Here is a 17,725-nt window from a genome sequence, read left to right as displayed (position 1 = left end):
TTCTGCCATCCTTAGTTTGTTGGCTTTCTGGCATCTAATGGTCTCAGGATAGCTGCTCCTGCTCCAGGTATCACATCTGCATTCAAAAAAGATAGAAAGGGGCTTCCCTGGTGGCGCAGTGGTTGGGGGTCTGCCTGCCGATGCAGGGAACTCGGGTTCGTGCCCCAGTCTGGGAAGACCCCACGTGCCGCGGAGCGGCTGGGCCCGTGAGCCATAGCCGCTGAGCCTGCGCGTCCGGAGCCTGCACCCCGCAACGGGAGAGGCCGTGGCAGTGAGAGGTCCGTGTACCTCAAAAAAGAAAAGAAAAAAAAAGACAGAAAGGAGAAGGGATGTCACTGTGGTCCATTTTATTAAGAAAACAAGGGTTTTCCCTGAAGCATCCAGAGATTCTCATTTAGGTCTCATTGGCCAGTACTGCCAGATGACCACTTCTAACTGCAAAGGAGGCTGGGAGAATGAGTATTTAGCTTTCGCACCCTTTTGTAGTCAAAGGATGCAAGGCAGAAGTTAACATGTCTGCCATAAGCAAAAAACATAACCACTGTGAGGCAACTTCCTAATCTATAAAATGTAATAATTCTAGCACACACATTTCATAGACATGATGTGAACCTCTTGGGCACATCCAGTTCCAGAAAAAACACTGGATATTTCACAGTCATCACAGGAAGCATGCAAGCAAAACTCTGGATTACAATGTGATGCTAATGTCTATAAAGAACTTTTGAGACAAGAAAGGTACACATCAATATAAAAGTAATAAGGGGACTTCCCTGGTGGCAGAGTGGTTAAGAATCTGCCTGCTAGTGCGGGGGACACGGGTTTGAGCCCTGGTCCAGGAAGATCCCACATGCTGCGGAGCAACTCAGCCTATGCACCACAACTACTGAGCCTATGCTCTAGAGCCTGCGAGCCACAACTACTGAGCCCACGTGCCACAACTACTGAAGCTCGTGCACCTAGAGCCCGTGCTCCACAAGAGAAGCCATCACAATGAGAGACCCAGGCATCGCAACAAAGAGTAGCCCCTGCTCGCCGCAACTAGAGAAAGCCCGCACGAAGCAATGAAGACCCAACACAGCCAAAAATAAATAAATAAACAAACATTTTTTTAAAAAGTTAATAGGAAGTTTGAATCTTCATGACCTCAAAAGGCTGATCAATTTGACTATGTTAAAATTAAAATTATCCCTAATTTGCAGAGGAGAAGCTCAGAGAGGTTAAGTAACTTGCCCAAGATTACATAGTTAACAATATTCATGACAATAATAGCTACCATTTATGAAACACCTAGTATGTACATACAGTACATGTAATCCCACAACAACCCAGCAAGACAGGTATCATTATCCCTATTAAGCTAATCTAGCTGGCAGGTCAAGAGAACCAGTATGGAAACCAAGGGCTGTCTGATTCCAAAGTTCTTCCTGTCCCAGCTTAATGTGTTCTGTATGAGGCCTTTCTACCTCCAGAGATGGGACCCAAGGAATGATCAAAAATAATGTTCAAGCAGGTCAGTTCCGGGACCTGCACTTTCAATAAATAGATCAAACTACTGCAGATTAGCTGAGGGGAGAGGCCTATTCAGCCTAAACTATGATGAAGCAAAAACTCTGACACACCCTTGCTTAGCAGCCTCTGCTGATAAATGAGCCGGGCTCTCAATTCTGGAGCCCATCCACCTACCACCGATTCCTGGCCAGCTTCCCAGCTGTCCAGCTTCTTCTCACCCCTCAGGAAGAATTCTCCTCCTCAAAAGACATCCCCCCGTCCAACCTGGTGTAGCACCCGAGATACCTACCATGTTGAGGGGACCTTGAAAAGTGGCCATATCTCTGGGAAATGTCATTTATGCTGAGTTTGTCAGAAGTTAATTTAATTCGTTCCCTTTTTAATAGACAGTCATCTAAGAACAAAAGGAAATGGAACCTCTTGTGGGTTACATATTTTGAAAAGAAGAGGGGCACTAGGTTAGGTAAAATGGGAAGAGCACTGGATGGAGAGTCTGGAGCCCTGGATTCTGATTGCAGCTGTGCTTCTCTGTTTTTTTTTCCATAAATTTATTTATTTATCTATTTATTTATTTATGGCCGCGTTGGGTCTTCGTTGCTGTGCACGGGCTTTCTCTAGTTGTGGCGAGCGGGGGCTACTCTTTGCTGCAGTGCACGGGCTTCTCATTGCTGTGGCTTCTCGTGTTGTGGAGCATGGGCTTGAGGCACATGGGCTCAGTAGTTGTGGCTTGCGGACTCTAGAGCTCAGGCTCAATAGTTGTGGCGCAGGGGCTTAGTTGCTCCGTGGCATGTGGGATCTTCCCAGGCCAGGGCCTGAACCCGTGTCCCCTGCTTTGGCAGGTGGATTCTTAACCCCTGTGCCACCAGGGAAGTCCCTGTGCTTCTCTGTCGATTGGTTGACTTGGGTAAGTCTTTTCAACTGCATGAGCTTCAGGGTCTTTTATATCTCAGGCCCTGGAGTGGCAGGAAGCAGGTCTGGAGAGGCAGATTTCTGGAAAAGGGGTCAGGATCTTGCTTAGCCACTAGGTATTATGAGGTCTCTGATTGAATTTTTTTAGGGCAACTGATTAGGGGTAGAGGTAGGTGGATGGAGATGTGATGCAGGGAGCAGCTGTCACCACTCACTGAAAAATCCAGGAAGACTACATCCACCTGGATTTCCAGGTGAGGAGAAAAGGGCTATGCTTGTCTTTGCAGACATCCAGCCCCCATGCTACCCTTCCATGCAGTGACGTTGAGTGGCCATGGTTTCCATTCCTCGGCAAAGAGTGCTCTTAAGTAAGAACCGGTTTTGAACAGCTTATTTGCTGGTATGTCAAATAGTATGAAGCTTCTTTATTCAGTCAAGAGATTGAATCCAGCATTGGCTTCCTTCGAGGCACTGTGAGCAATACAGAGAATCCTGGAAAAAGCCACATACAGAGAAGAAAACTTTCCTTGAGCACCAACTTGTGTCAAGCCCAATGCTAGGAGGTTTGCATCCACTATCTCATTAGATTTCAGAGGTCAAAAGGAATAAATTGCCATGAGAGATTCAGCTGACAATAATAATCATAATAGAGATATGCTATGGGGAAGTCTCTTCATTTCCCCCTCCCTTTCTTAGTTTTCCCCTAATCATCCTGGCTTCTATTTACTGAGCTTCCTTCCTGCTGTGTGAGGCTTATAAGCCTGTCTTTGGTCTCAGTCATAAAGTGATTCAGAAAAGAGAAGAGACTGGTCTCGATAGGCTGAGATCCTCCTTGACCAAAATGGAGACTTCCATGGAGAAGAGCAGGAAAGCACAGTTCCCCAGAGAATGGTGCATTAAGGAAAGGGCATGCCTAGGAAGTGATCCATCACTCGTGACATTTAAAATGGAGCTGGGAAGAGTCAGAAGGCAGGGACCAAAAGAAAGGAGTTCCCTGACTAATGCCCAGAAGAATGAACTGGATGTGCCCCTTCCAGGTATCATCTCTCTCTCCTCAGCTTCCACCCAACAGTGGCACCACCCAGGAACCAGGTGGTGAGCTGAGCCTCCCTCAATGCAAGGACTCCACGTTTTAATCCCAATTAGACTCTCCATTTGCTGCTTGACCCTTGATCTCTTAAGTAGTGTCTACACGACCCCAAAACATCAGTTGAATCGAAAAATTTAGCCAGGCATTTACCTAGAGGTCTGGGCTCCAAATTTCTGGGCCAGTGTGAAAGGATGCATTTATTGAATTGATTAAATCGGCCCGATGTTTTCCCTTCATTTTGGCATGGCCTTGGGTCCATATCTGGTTACAGCACTAGACCCTAAGGGGAAGGATGAATGAGAAATGAACGTGCATTTTTAAACCCACGGTTCTGCTTACTGCACTTTGCTTGAAGAAATTAGAATAAGTACACTAGTTTTCTGTGAAACAAATCTATGCAAAGAGCCCCCTCCCTGTTGATGACCCTTCTTTAGTAACAACTATAATTCACAGGGCATTTGACTATCACATTATTTATAAAGCACTATCACATTATTATTTCATTGAAACTCAATGCAAAACAAAATATTATTTTTCTTATTTCACAATCAAGAATCAATATTCTCTCACCCATAAGGATCACCTGCCTCTGGTATAACCTAAATAAAATCCAGACTTCCTGTGCCTGTTATCAGGCTCAGCTCTTGGGATCTGAGATTTTGGGATCATTCATACTCAAAAGAAAGCAAATCTGGCTCCAAACAAGGAACTTACAGAAACTTGCAGTCAAGATGATGCAATAAGTTCCAAATTTGGTGGCTCTTTCTGCTTCAACTCATAGCATTGATAGATAACATGTTTTTTAGAAAACATTTAAACTTGGATAGCTTGACTCAAAAGCCAATAAACATCCCCACCTGCTATCAGTGGAACAAAAAAACAAGGGTGAGTGTAAAGCAAGATTGAAGCCACAGCTGCTGGATTCAGGGTCCAGGGGCAGCAGTGGCAGCTGGGAACCCCGCTCCAGTAGAGAGTAGTGACTCAAAGTGTTCTTTGTGAGACTGAGGACCACATCTGGGATTACTCTAGAAGCCACAAGCAGCCTGGTGCTCCTCTACTTCCCCAAGCCCTTCCACTTTGCTCTTAAAAAGAGGTTTTAAAAACCACTGCTGGGGGCTTCCGGGGCTTCCCTGGTGGCGCAGTGGTTGAGAGTCCGCCTGCCGATGCAGGGGACGCGGGTTCGTGCCCCGGTCCGGGAGGATCCCACAAGCCGCGGAGCGGCTGGGCCCGTGAGCCATGGCCGCTGCGCCTGCGCGTCCGGAGCCTGTGCTCCGCAACGGGAGAGGCCACAACAGTGAGAGGCCCGCGTACGGCAAAAAAAAAAAGTTACCTGTGAGGGCTTCACTGGTGGCTGGTGGCGCAGTGGTTGAGTCCGCCTGCCGATGCAGGGAACACGGGTTCGTGCCCCGGTCCGGGAGGATCCCACGTGCCGCGGAGCGGCTGGGCCCGTGAGCCGTGGCCACTGCGCCTGCGCGTCCGGAGCCTGTGCTCCGCAACGGGAGGGGCTACAGCAGTGACAGGCCCGCGTACCGCAAAAAAAACCAAACACTGCTGAACAGAGGATTTTTAGGGCAGTGAAAGTACTCTGTATGATACTATAACGATGGATACATGTCATTAGACATTTTTCCAAGCCCGCAGAACGTACAACACCAAGAGAGAACCCTAATGTAACTCACTGGACCTTGAGTGATAATGATGTGTCAATGTCCTCTCATCAGTTATAACAGATGGGCCACTCTGGTGGGGGTGCTGGTAATGGGGGAGGCAAGCAGGGGGCGGCGGGAGGGGCAGTCCGTGGGAACTCTCTGTACTTTCTGCTCAGTTTTGTTGCGAACCTAAAACGGCTCTGAAAAATAAAGCCTATTTTTAAAAAAACAAAAAACAAAAAACCCTGCTGCTGAGAGCTCCCTTATTCCGTGCTTATTCTGAACCGGGGGTCTGGGAGCCTGGAGTTGGCTGCAGGAGGACCCAGAAGTGGTCTCTTTTTTTGATTGTTTTTAAGAGTCTTTTTTTAAAATAAATTATTTATTTATTTTTGGCTGCGTTGGGTCTTCGTTGCTGCGCGCGGGGGCTACTCGTCGCTGGGGTGCGCAGGCTTATTGCGGTGGCCTCTCTCACTGTGGAGCATGGACTCGAGAGCACAGGCTCAGTAGTTGTGGCGCACGGGCTTAGTTGCTCCGCGGCATGCGGGATCTTCCCGGACCGGGGCTCGAACCCGTGTCCCCCGCCCAGGCAGGAGGACTCCCAACCACTGCGCCACCAGGGAAGCCCCCAGAGGCAGTCTTGTAACCAGGAACTAACCAAACCAACCACTGATCTGGATGGGTCAAGTGTTGCTTAGGGACAAATAAGATGAGACCTCCCATTCTTCTGTGCTGGTGGCTCCACCTCTCCCCAGTCACTAAGTATTGGAGTGCCCTGGGTGCTGTCTTCAACCTCTTTGGGCTGTATCTACACTCACTCCTCTACAGTGTTCCTGTCACTTGATGCATTGCAAATTTATGCGAGTAGCCTTGACCTCCCCCTCTGAGCTCTAAGCTCATAGAAGTAAATTCTGTGAGGACAGAGCTTGTCTTAACTCATCTGTCCATCCCTGAAAGTACCCATGGCAATACTGAGACAGTAGGTCTTGGTGAGAGGTGCTGCATTAAATTCTCTGCTTCCCAAACACAAAGGCGAGATTGGTCGTGCAGCCTGCAGAGTCCAGTACTCATTGCTCAGGCCCGTGGTTTCACTCTCAGGACACTTGAGGATGACTTGTCCTTGTGGCATTCCAGGGCTCTGTTCATCTTTGCTCCCACATGAATGCCACGCTTCTCCCAGCCTTGACCGAAATACCATCACCAACACAGATTTTCAGCTCCCACACAACTGGAAACTCAAACAGCCGAAATTATTCAGCTCAATCAGAATGATTTCTAGAATAAATCCAAGAAGCTCTTGGGTTAAGACAGGAGGGGATTTCTCTGAGACTTAGCAGAGACAGTTGGTATAAGTTACCATTGGAATAGTATGCCCATGTGGTAGCCTCTAAAATAACCCCCAATCATCTCCACCCTCGGTATTCACACTTTTGTGTAATCCCCTCCCCTTGAGTGTGGGCTGTATATATTGACTCACTTCTAATGAACAGAGTATGGCAGAAATGACGGTGTGCCAGTTCCAAGATTCAGTTATAAAAAGACTATGGCTTCCTCTGGGGGCTGCGCTTGAGGCAGCCCCATGGAGAGGTGCACGTGGCCAGGCCCCGAGGCCTGCCGACAGCCACGTGAGTGAGTGTGAAAGCAGAGTCTCCTCCAGTTGAACCTGGAGCCCCAGCTGACAACTTGACTGCAGCCTCGTGAGGGACCTTGAGCCAGAACTGCTGGCTAAGCTGCTCCCAGATTCCTGACCCACTTAGAACCGTCAGATAATAAATATTCGCTGTTTTCAGCCGCTGTATTTTGGAGCGACTTGTAATGCAGCAATAGATAACTAATACACCAACTCTAACATGGATTGACCCTACAGCTCTGGATACCAATTTAGCCTTTTCCCACAATTGTCCAGATGTTAACACACACATTCAATTGTGACACACACGTTCAGCTCAGTTGTTAAGCGCGTGTTGGTACTTCCTTTCAGAGTTAGATGCTAAACACAGTACTGAAATATAACATATTCATTTAAATGCACAGGAAAGCTTTCAGATACTGCCTTACCTCGGGTCCCCGAGAAAGCAGTCTGCATCAAATCTTAGGTGCAAACACACCACCGGCGATGCAATCCCAGGGCCACCAGCGTGAGGGGGGGAGAGGAAAGAGAGGCGGGGAAGGATGGAGACAAATGCAAAGTGATAATTACCAAGCTGGCTGCAGCTTCACAAAACAAGACAGCCAGCCGCTCAGTCACACCGGAAGTCTCCAGAAAGACCATATGGAATCAGGGCACCTGGAACAGTCCAGGAGGGAGAGAAGAAAGGAGTCATGTAATTGTTGTTCCTTCCCGTCTCCTGTCTCAGCCAATGGGACATCACAACCCCCCAAACTTGCAAGTAATGTTATCCAGCTCCTCCGAGAAAACCGAATCTCATGTGGGGATGTGGGACTCCCCCTAAAACCAAAGCTTCTGTAGGTGCATCAGGTCATCCCTGGGCACTGGAGCCACTGTGGCTACCACTACAGCAGACGCTATGGAGGCCTTGCCAAAGTCTGGCCCTCGCTCAGGGGAGGCTGAGACAGATGGCAGTATTAGGAGATGAGGTGACAGAGGAAGCAGCTGGGGTTCTTCATTGATCAGACAGCCAAGAACTAGAGGGTAGGTGAGGCTGAGCAAATGGGGGAGGAATATAAACTGGGCCTGGAACAGATGTACACACAGAGGAACACCTAGTCATGGCGATGCTACTTTTATATTTGAACTCTGTGTGTGTGTGTGTGTGTGTGTGTGTGTGTGTGTGCATTACACATTCAGGTGTTACCTGTATTGACTCAGACTTTATTATTTGTCCCCAAGGAAGAGCCACCCCATACAGGAGGCTTAGGAGAGAGGCTCTGCATCTCTGAGCAGTTTTGTTTCACGGAGACATCCTTATTCCTCAGGAGATTCCACTTTCCTGGAAACTTAATATTATTTAATTCCATTGTCTGGTTTCATATCATGATGTCACCAAGAATACAGGAAGATGAGAGCTAACGCAAGATGAAATGGCAACTAAAACCTGAATCAATCCGACAGACGGCTCTGGGGCTAAGAAGGTCCTTTAGGGTGGTCCCAACTTGAAGGCAAGGGACCTGGCCTTTGTAACCCGGTATTAGCCAGTCATGGGGCAGGCCGCTCCCTGAGGAGCATGGAACCTTGGATGATGCAGTTCCTTGCTGCCAGAGCAAATCTTAGCGAAAGACACAATTCTGAGCCCTTCAAAGCCAGTGTTCCTGGTGACCGGGGTTGGAGCATCAGCCCCCAAACAGGGATCTAGGTGGGATGCCGCCGTATCCGTGAGAGTTGGCTGTGATCTTGACGAAACTTCTCATGGTGAGAATTACAACTTAGTCTAACTCTGGTTTTCCTCCAAAACTGAGAACGCTGGTTCACCCTAGATGTTTTCCCAGAGTCAACAAGGCTTCTCATTAGTTGGCATGAAAGACTCCCAAGATGTGTTGAGAATGATCATGTGATGTTTCTTTCTGGGCTTAGATGATTTCCTGATTTACCAGAGTGAAGGAACAGGAGCCAGGCCAGAGATAACCCCAAATTCCAGGAACTTTTTCCTTGACAAATACTCTGAAATACAGATTCAGCTTTCTTAACCACCATGCCTGGATTTCCTTGTCCCACCTGACCTAAAGGGCAAACCCAGCTATTTGCTCTAGTCCAAGAGACCACTGTCCTGTCATCTCCTTAGACGTAAATAAACTAGCACAGTAAAATAAAATAGCCTCACTCCTAGGTCAGAAATCTCATAACCCTCTCCCAACTACAGGGATGGCCACCCTCTTTACATAGTCTCCCTCACCGATCTCATGTGCCTCCTGCTGCCACAAAGACTGCAGAATCCCGTCACCGTGCCCCAAGTCCTCAAACTCTGCTTACTCAGCAAGGCCCCCAGGACCCCCTGGTTCCCAAGAGCCAGTGTTTCTCAAAGTGCAGGCTGACTGCTTTGGGGTCTGACATAGCAGGGAATGGGCCCCTACCCTGGCTTTTTTCGGAGCAGCTGCTTTGTTTTTTGTTTTCTTGTGGTTGCTTTTTATCCGTTTTACACACTGTTCTTTATGTAAGATGTTTTCTGAAGGAAGGTCGAGAAAATCAATTTGAAAATCTCTCTTCTTATTCAGCACTGAAGTGTTTAGCGTTAACGACATAAAACTGACCTCCGTTTCAGTGACTAGGCTTCTGTTTCTGAGCATAAGTGCCCATCTCTCCGACTCTTGCTAATTTCCCACTCTAACTGGGAAACTGTGGGCTATAGCCCTTAGCAGTACCTAGCTGGCATTGCATAACCTTTTTTTTTTTTTTCCATTGTGTTCTCTCTACAGTTGCCCTCTATTATGAAGCAGTATTTGATTACCGTCTCCATTTCTGGCATAAAGTTTTCATTTTCAATAAATATATTTCAGATCTTTAAATGAATACATTTAAAGCAAATTATTAAGTAAATAATAGAGCAGGCTCACAGAGTTATGGCAGAGACCATGAAGGTGGTACAGGGATAAATGCCATCCTCTGTGGGGCGTTTGTCTCTTGCTGGGCATTCCATCTGTGGTCCACCACCACCGTCGTCCAAATGCAGCACAGCAAGAGTTCTCCACCTGATTGTGCAATAAGAATCAGAGACTCTAATTCAATACGTTGGAGGTGGGGCCCAGGAATCTGCATTCTTAACTGGCACCTCAGCTTACTCCGGTGCCTGATTATCACCTTCTCCACATATCAGTTCTCTAGATCCACCAGACCAGGAGTTCTTTAAAGTGAAAAAAATCACATCTCACTTATACGAAGCTGTACTTAGGACATAGTCCCCAAATAAATGTTTGGGGAATACAGTCAGGCAAGTAGGACAGAAATGACATGAAATCAGACGTGTCACGCTGGGAAAGGTCTTTCCATTATACAAATAGATAATGAAGCTCAGAGAGGTTGAAGTCCTCTTGCACAGCCCTTGGCTAGTGAAAAAAAAAAAAAGAGCCACAGAGAAGGCCAAGTATCTGGGCTCCAGATCATAGTCTTAGACCGCTGCCTCTCGAGCTGGCGAGCCTCCCGGGATTGGAGCAGAAGTTGACGAGAGCTTAGAAGTTCATGGGCATATATTCAGTTAGTTTGACTTACTCTGTTCCATTGTGTAATTTAAGCTCTGAATATTTTCTAAAGCACAAGGGAGACTGTAAGAGACACTGGGTAGATCTGCAGACTGGAAGAAGAACAAAAGAATCTCCTCTAAGGAATCAGTAGCAACCTCTTCAAATGTAGATGTCAGCCACTGAACCTGCCCTGGGGCCAAACGAATGAAATGCCTTAGTGACACAACGAAGATGGGCCCCTCCCCCACGTGGAGAATGTGAGGTCCTGTGTAGCCATCTTTATCCATCCCTTTGTCCGTACCCTGTTGCCCCAGTACAGGACTCCATTAAAGACCTCTCTGGGAGACAGTTCAGTGCAGTAGTTAGCACGTGGGCTTTAGAACCAAATGCCTGGGTTCAAATTCTGACGCTGCTTTTTACTATCTCTATAATCTTAGTCAAGTTCCTTAACACTCTCCTTAATTTTCTCAACTGTAAAACTGGAATAAATAGTAGCTCCTACTTCATAGGGCTTTCCCTACGTCAAGGGTCAGGACAGTGCCACCTAACAGGTGGTAAGCACTTGGTAAGTATTAGCAACTGTTTCACATTTTTCAATAATCACCAAGCACCTATGTTAAGCACCATGAAAAATACAGTTGCCCTAGAGGTATGTTCTGGACTGAATGTTTGTGTCTCTCCAAGCGTATGTTGAAACCTACCTCTCAATGTGATAGTATTAGGAGTTTAGGAGTATTAGGGGGTGGTGTCTTTGAGAGGTGATTAGGTCATGAAGGTGGAGCCCTCAAGAATGGGATTAGTGTCCTTATAAGAGACCCCAGAGAACTCCCTCTCCCCTTGTGCCGTGTGAAGACACAGCAAGAAGACTGCCGCCTGTGAACCAGAAAGTGGGCTCTCACCAGACGCTGAGTCTGCTGAAAACTTGATTTTGGACTTCTCAGCCTCCAGAACAGTGAGAAATAAATTTCTCTTTTTTATAAGCCACCCAGTCGATGGTATTCTGTTGTAGCAGCTCAAAGAGATTAAGACAAGGTACATGCAATCTGATAGAGGAGATGCAAAGTGTACAAAAATAACTATAACTCAAGGAGAGAACATAGGGTCTCTGTGCACATAATCAGATACCATATGGGAAGAGTGTACCTAGGAGGTGGATGCTCCCATCACTCCCCTTGGACCAGCAATGGGACTAAGGCAGAGAGTGGCTACTTCACTTGCCCATAATCACACCTGTAATGAGTAGCGGAGTCAAGCTCTGAGGACCAGCTTCTCTAACAACAAAGCCTGTCTTCCTAACAATACAGGTTTCATGAGAACATGCTAGATTGCAGATCCAACAGGTGCTGGGGTTCTAAATAAACTGCAGCAACAGACCTACATTCCCCAGAGTTCATCTTAATGAACATAATAAACCTCCACTGTGTGTGCTAAACGGCCCTAATTTAATTAATGACTTAATTGGTTAGTGGACTTACTAATGCATTAATAAGCCATTAATATCTCATTATGCCTATGGATACCAGCCTATTACTAGCACCGTTAGGCTGGCAATAAATGCTCCACAGGCACCATTCACTCCCTGGTACCCGGAACAATGCCTGGCACATAGTAGGTATTCAATAAATATCTGTTGAACAAATAAACATACTCCTGTTTTACACTCATTTTCATGTTCAAATAGCTTTAACATTTTTATTATTGTTGTTTGTATTTTTCGTGTAAATTACCTGGCCTCACAAGGACTATGAACTCACTAATATTAAAGCAACATCTCGAGAATTCCCCGGAGGTCCAGGGGTTAGGACTTGGCGCTTTCACTGCCAGGGCCTGGGTTAGATCCCTGGTCGGGGAACTAAGATTCCACAAGCCCCGTGGCGCAGCCAAAAAAAAAAAAAAAAAATCAAAATCTGGCCTTTCCTAACCCCTCCATCAATTGATGAAAACCAGGGATCACAAAAGAAACTGTTCTGCTGCGCAACTCTACCAGAAGCCTAACCCAGACAAGGAATATCGGGGGGCCCTGGGTGAGGAGGGATGGGGTGAGAAGCAAGCTGATGGATTCCGAAGAGAACAAAAATTTTGCAGCAAAGAACATGTCAGCACAATTAAGAAAAGTAGACTGGGAATTAGAGATAGAGCCACCTGTCAAAAGATATATTAGAACAGGTATGCAACCACTGACCCAGTATTCCTCTCCCTTTATTTTTTTTTTTGGCCTCATGGCACGACTTATGGAATTTTAGCTCCCCGACCAGGGATCGAACCCGCGGCCCTGGCAGTGACGGCGCCGGCTCCTAACCACTGGACCACCAGGGAACTCCCCACACCATTCCCCTTCTACGATCTTTAGTCAACATGGCCAGTGCAGTTTACGTGCCTATCAGCTGGTACACTGATCCGGGAAACCGTAATAACAAGTCTTATTTTAAAATATGGCCTGCCTTCCCCTGTCTTGCAAGGAAAGTTCTCGGCTCTGCACAACACTAGTTGGAGCGGGATGGAGTAGATGACCAGCATGAAGCGAATGGGAACTGAGGGTCTCCAGTCCTATGCAAGGAAGCACAGGGCTGGGTGTGGAAGAATCAGGCCTGAGTGAAGGGCTCCCACCAGCGATCAAGTAAGATGGAGCAGTCAGGTGCAGGAGGCACACGTGGGAGAGTCCCTGGGGCTCTAGTACAATCTGTAGCGAGAGTTGAGGCCCCCAGTGGCCAGGAGAGATCGTGGAATGGGCCAGCTGTTCCAGGCGCCATGTTAGTTCACCCAGGTGCACAGAATCACCTCACATACCAAGGCGGCCAGGTGGAATTTTCCGTGTTTTTGACTTTTTATCAGTCAGAGTCCTGGCAGGAAATGAATGGCAACTCAAGCCGGTAAAAGAAGAGAAAGAAAAAAAAGCAACTATTTTATAAAGGAGTCATCAGGATTAGAAGAAACTAACCAGGGGTGGCATGGTACCCCAGGGCTAGCCACACTGGGAACCCACTGTCATTCCTGGAGCCAAAAGGAGAAGAGGAAGTATGGGTTGCCTGCAGAAAAGTAGCTATATAAAGAGATGCTCTCCCTAACAGGAGCTGCGGCCTTTGGTACAGGGACACAGCCAGCCACGGCCATGCAGCCAGGAAGAAGCCAGGGAAATAAACACCCTGCCACTCTTCCAGGAGGTGCATCCTGTTGGCCAAATTTAACCAGAAACCAGAGGGCATGGGTGACCCTGAGGCACAAAGCTGAGTGAAGGATGGAGAGTGGGTCGGGATGGGGGCGGGGGAGGGGGGGAAGGCAAATGTAACGGAAGTTGACTTCACACACCGCCCAAAAGTTCTCACCCTTCTCCATCCTACTTTCTACTTGCATGGACCGTATCGAAGGCTTGCCATGATCTCCGGCTGCTAGCTGGGGTTAGCCACTGGCAAAGATGAGACTGCGGTCAAGGTGTTTATTTTTCTGGTCATCTCGAGCTGAACCTGTCCCTCCACAAAGGAAAGCCTACTCTACACAGCTCTCCCTTCAGGCTCCGGTAACGCTCTCTCCACTTGTCCTTTCTGATTATGTCACTGTCTCTTGTGGCCGCTCCACAGCCCCACACCTTTGTAAAGAGCTCTTTTTCTTTAAGGCCCTTTGACTTATCCCATTTCCAGGGTGCTGCCTTTTTCCTGTTGGGACCCTGACTAATTTACTTTATAAGGATGATTTTTATAAGGTGGCATTTTTCTACATAATACAGCTCCAATTTTTTAATAGAAGTGAATAAGAAATTATAATTTATTCACCAGAAATACATTTTACCAACATTTAGAGTATACGCATTCCACTAGTTAAGGGATACATGGACAAGGAAGAGCTCATTACAATTATTTTATTATACAGGCGGGGAACATAGGAGACGAGGGCTTTCCTTTCCCGCCATGATGTTGAGACTCTGCTACTGGCTAGCTCCGAACTTCAGCTTAAGTAAATATTTCCCAAAGCTAACATTAAAAGCAAATTGACAGGGACTTTCCTGGCAGTCCAGTGGTTAAGACTCTGTGCTTCCACTGCAGGGGGCACGGGTTCATTCCCTGGTTGGGGAACTAGGATCTCACATGCCATGCGGCACGGCCAAAAAAATAAAAAAGCAAACTGACCATTTAGCTTAACTATTCAGCAAAATATGAATTGAGGGGACGTTAATCTGAACAGGGATGGAATTCCAATTGTGTCTGTCCTGTCTTAAAAAATAATAATAATATATACAGCAGAACTTTGTAACACAACTTTGCAAAGCAGTTATACTCCAATAAAGATGTTAAAATAATAATAAACCATAATGGAAAAGAATATTAAAAAAGAATGTATATATATATATGTATAACTGAATCACTTTGCTGTACAGCAGAAATTAACACAATACTGTAAAACAACTACATTTCAATAAAAAAAGAAAAAGAAAAACTTCCATGGCTCCTCATTATGTATAGAATGAAATAAAGCCCAAGGCATACACTCCAAAGCCCTTTGAGATCCGACCCCAACCTGCTCTGTTCTCCCATTGCCCTCGGAGTGAATATCCTCATTCCAGCTACCCCAGCCTGTTACAACCCTGTTCCCTGTCCACATCCTGTCTTCACCTCTCCGTGGCCATGTACTCCTTCTGTCTGAAATATGTTTTCATCTCTAGCTGTCAAAATCCTACTCAACATGCAAAGACTTGTACATAAGTCATCATAGCAGCTCAATTTTTAATAGTCATGCACTGGAAACAACCCACATGTCCATCAACAGCTGAATGGACACACAAATTGTGGTATATCCATACAATGGACTTCTACGCAGCAACAAAGAACACACTCTTGACACATTTGACACATGAAACAACATGGATAAATCTTAAAATCCTTATGCTGAATGAAAAAGAAGCCAGATGAAAAAGAGCACATATTGTATAATTCCATTTATATAAGATTCCAGAAATTGTAACCTAATTTATAGTAGCAGAAAGGAGATCAAGAGGTTGCCTGCGGATGAAGACAGAGAAAGGAGGGGTTACCAAGAACTCTTTGGAGGGTGATAAAAATGGCTTCACTGATTTATACATATTTCAATATTCATAAAGTTGAACATTTTTAATATGTGCAGTTTATTGTACACCAACTATACCCCCAAAAGGCATGAGAAAAATTACGACAAACTTGAAAAACTACTGGCAACAAGCCAATAAAGGAGTATTAGTTATAATATACTAAGTGCCCCAACAAAGAAAAAAAACACAAATAAAGCAATGGAAAATGGGTACAGAGCACAAGTAGGTAATTCGGAAACAAATACAAATGACAAACATGCTTGCCTTATAAGTGTTTTGCTGGAACAGAAGGTAAAAATACACCCTATTCACCAAGGGGTCTGAAGGAGCAGCTATATGAGGCTCTGTAATGATCATCAGTGAGGAGTGGACCTTTGGGCAGGGAGTGGGCTTTACCCCAGCATCTTAACACATCCTCAGCCCTTTTGCCTTCCTCCCGCCAGGCTCAGCATTCTGAGTGATGCCTGGCATGACAGGTCACCAAATTCCTTATGTGAAACTGAAGTCCCATCCCGTATGTACACATGTCCTTAAATTGCACCTTTTCAATCCAGTCGTTACCTGAACATGAGCATATACTGGTCACAGTTACGTTTACTCCAGTGCAATACCAAGAAGGGGTGGTCACCAGTGCTCAGGCCAGGACAGAGCTCCCAGTTGGCTTTATCACAGCCTACGTTCCGCTACAGCGAGTGGCACACCTATCTCTCTCTCCCCCGTGGGGAAACACAAACTCCTGCAGGCCACGGGGCGGTCTGGTCATTGCTCACCCCCTAGGAACCCAGCACAGGGCCTCCAGCCCCGAATGCGGAATAATATCTTGAGTTTTAAGCACGGGACCTGCCAAAACACTGTCACACACTCTTAAAATTCAACTTTTACAAGAACCCTGAGCTAGTATGATGATTAAGTGTATCATTACCCTTATTCTCAATTTGAAGAAGCAGAGGCTTGCGGTGGAGCGCCTCTCCTCCAGGTGGCCTGCTTCATCAGAAAGGGGAGAAGAGCCTCCCCCAGGCAGCGCTGTCCCCAGCGCCCCAAACACTTTGGAAACGAGAGCTGAACGGAACTTCCGCCCAGACCCGGGGCGGGTGCACCCGCAATGCGATCTGACTGCTCAAGGCTTTCCCTTCCTCTTCGCCCGCGTCGGCCTGGCTGTTCCACTCGGTTTGCCCGCAGCGGACTGAAACTGACAGGCTGGCGAGGGAGCTGCCGCGGAGCCGGGCGAGGGGGAGGGGCGAGGGGGAGGGGCGAGGGGGAGGGGCGAGGCAGGAGGAAGATCCGGGATGGAAAAATCCCAGGTGACCGGGGAGGAAGCAAGAACATCCATAAGAAGAGTGAGACAAAGAGAAAAAAGTTGGACACCCGAGGACACACAGAGCTGCAGAAGCCTTTATGAAAGAAAACAACAACAAAACAAGAATGAACAGAGGATGGCTCATTTATTCATGATCAACAAACAAGTAACACTAATGAATATGATTATTAAAGAGCATTTTGTGAATATTAATATGTAGTTATATTCTAAATAATGTTCTCCCCGTGGCCAGCCAGTATCCTTCCAATCTTCCTTCAAAAGTCAACTATTTTAACTATAACCACTGCCCCCCTTCAAAACGCCACAGTCACAACCTTGATCCCGTGTCTCTTCTAGACCCTTATCAGCAAGAGACACTGTTAAGATGTGATTTTCCACTTTGATTTTTACTGTCTGTCTCCCTGCACTAGAGCAGACGCTTTACAAAGACATGGATTTATGTGTTTTGTACACTGATGTGAACAAGTACCGAATTCACCGTAGGTGCTCAGTAAATATTTATTGAGAAAATAAAATAATGCTAAACGAGAAAGGGAGAGGGGTTCCCTTCAATACACCACACCCACTTCCTGCAGAATTCCTCTGCCTGTCAGCTCTTTCTCTCATCCATGGCTTGTAAGAGAGGCAAAAAAAACCACAAGAGAGGCAAAGAAAACCTCAGTTCGCCATGAGCTTTGCCTTTCCCTCTGAGCAGGCTTCTAGCAGCAGAGAGGTTAGAACCGAGGGGCCCCACCTCAGAGCTCCTGGCTGCTGCCCCCCGGACCCTTGGAACCGAGGGCGGCATCCTCCCATTCGAGCACATAAGCAGAGCAGCGGAGTTGAGAGGACTGAACCCTCTCGTCTTACAGATACAGACTTTGGGATCCAGTGAGATGGAGTGACCTGTCCAAAGGTAGGCGTGAGCTCCCAGTTCCCTCTAGCCTCTCTCTTGATTCATGGGGATTTGTTGACAGGTGGCCAATGGCCCAGCTCTTGGCAAAATGCCCAAGGTAGAGGATGCACCGGCGTCTTGCAGCTTTGTCTTTCTATGTTCTTGTCCCTCCTCACCCTTGCACACGGCG

The sequence above is a fragment of the Kogia breviceps genome, chromosome 8, assembly GCF_026419965.1.
Source record: "Kogia breviceps isolate mKogBre1 chromosome 8, mKogBre1 haplotype 1, whole genome shotgun sequence".
NCBI lineage: Eukaryota > Metazoa > Chordata > Mammalia > Artiodactyla > Physeteridae > Kogia > Kogia breviceps.
This window is presented reverse-complemented; position numbering follows the sequence as displayed.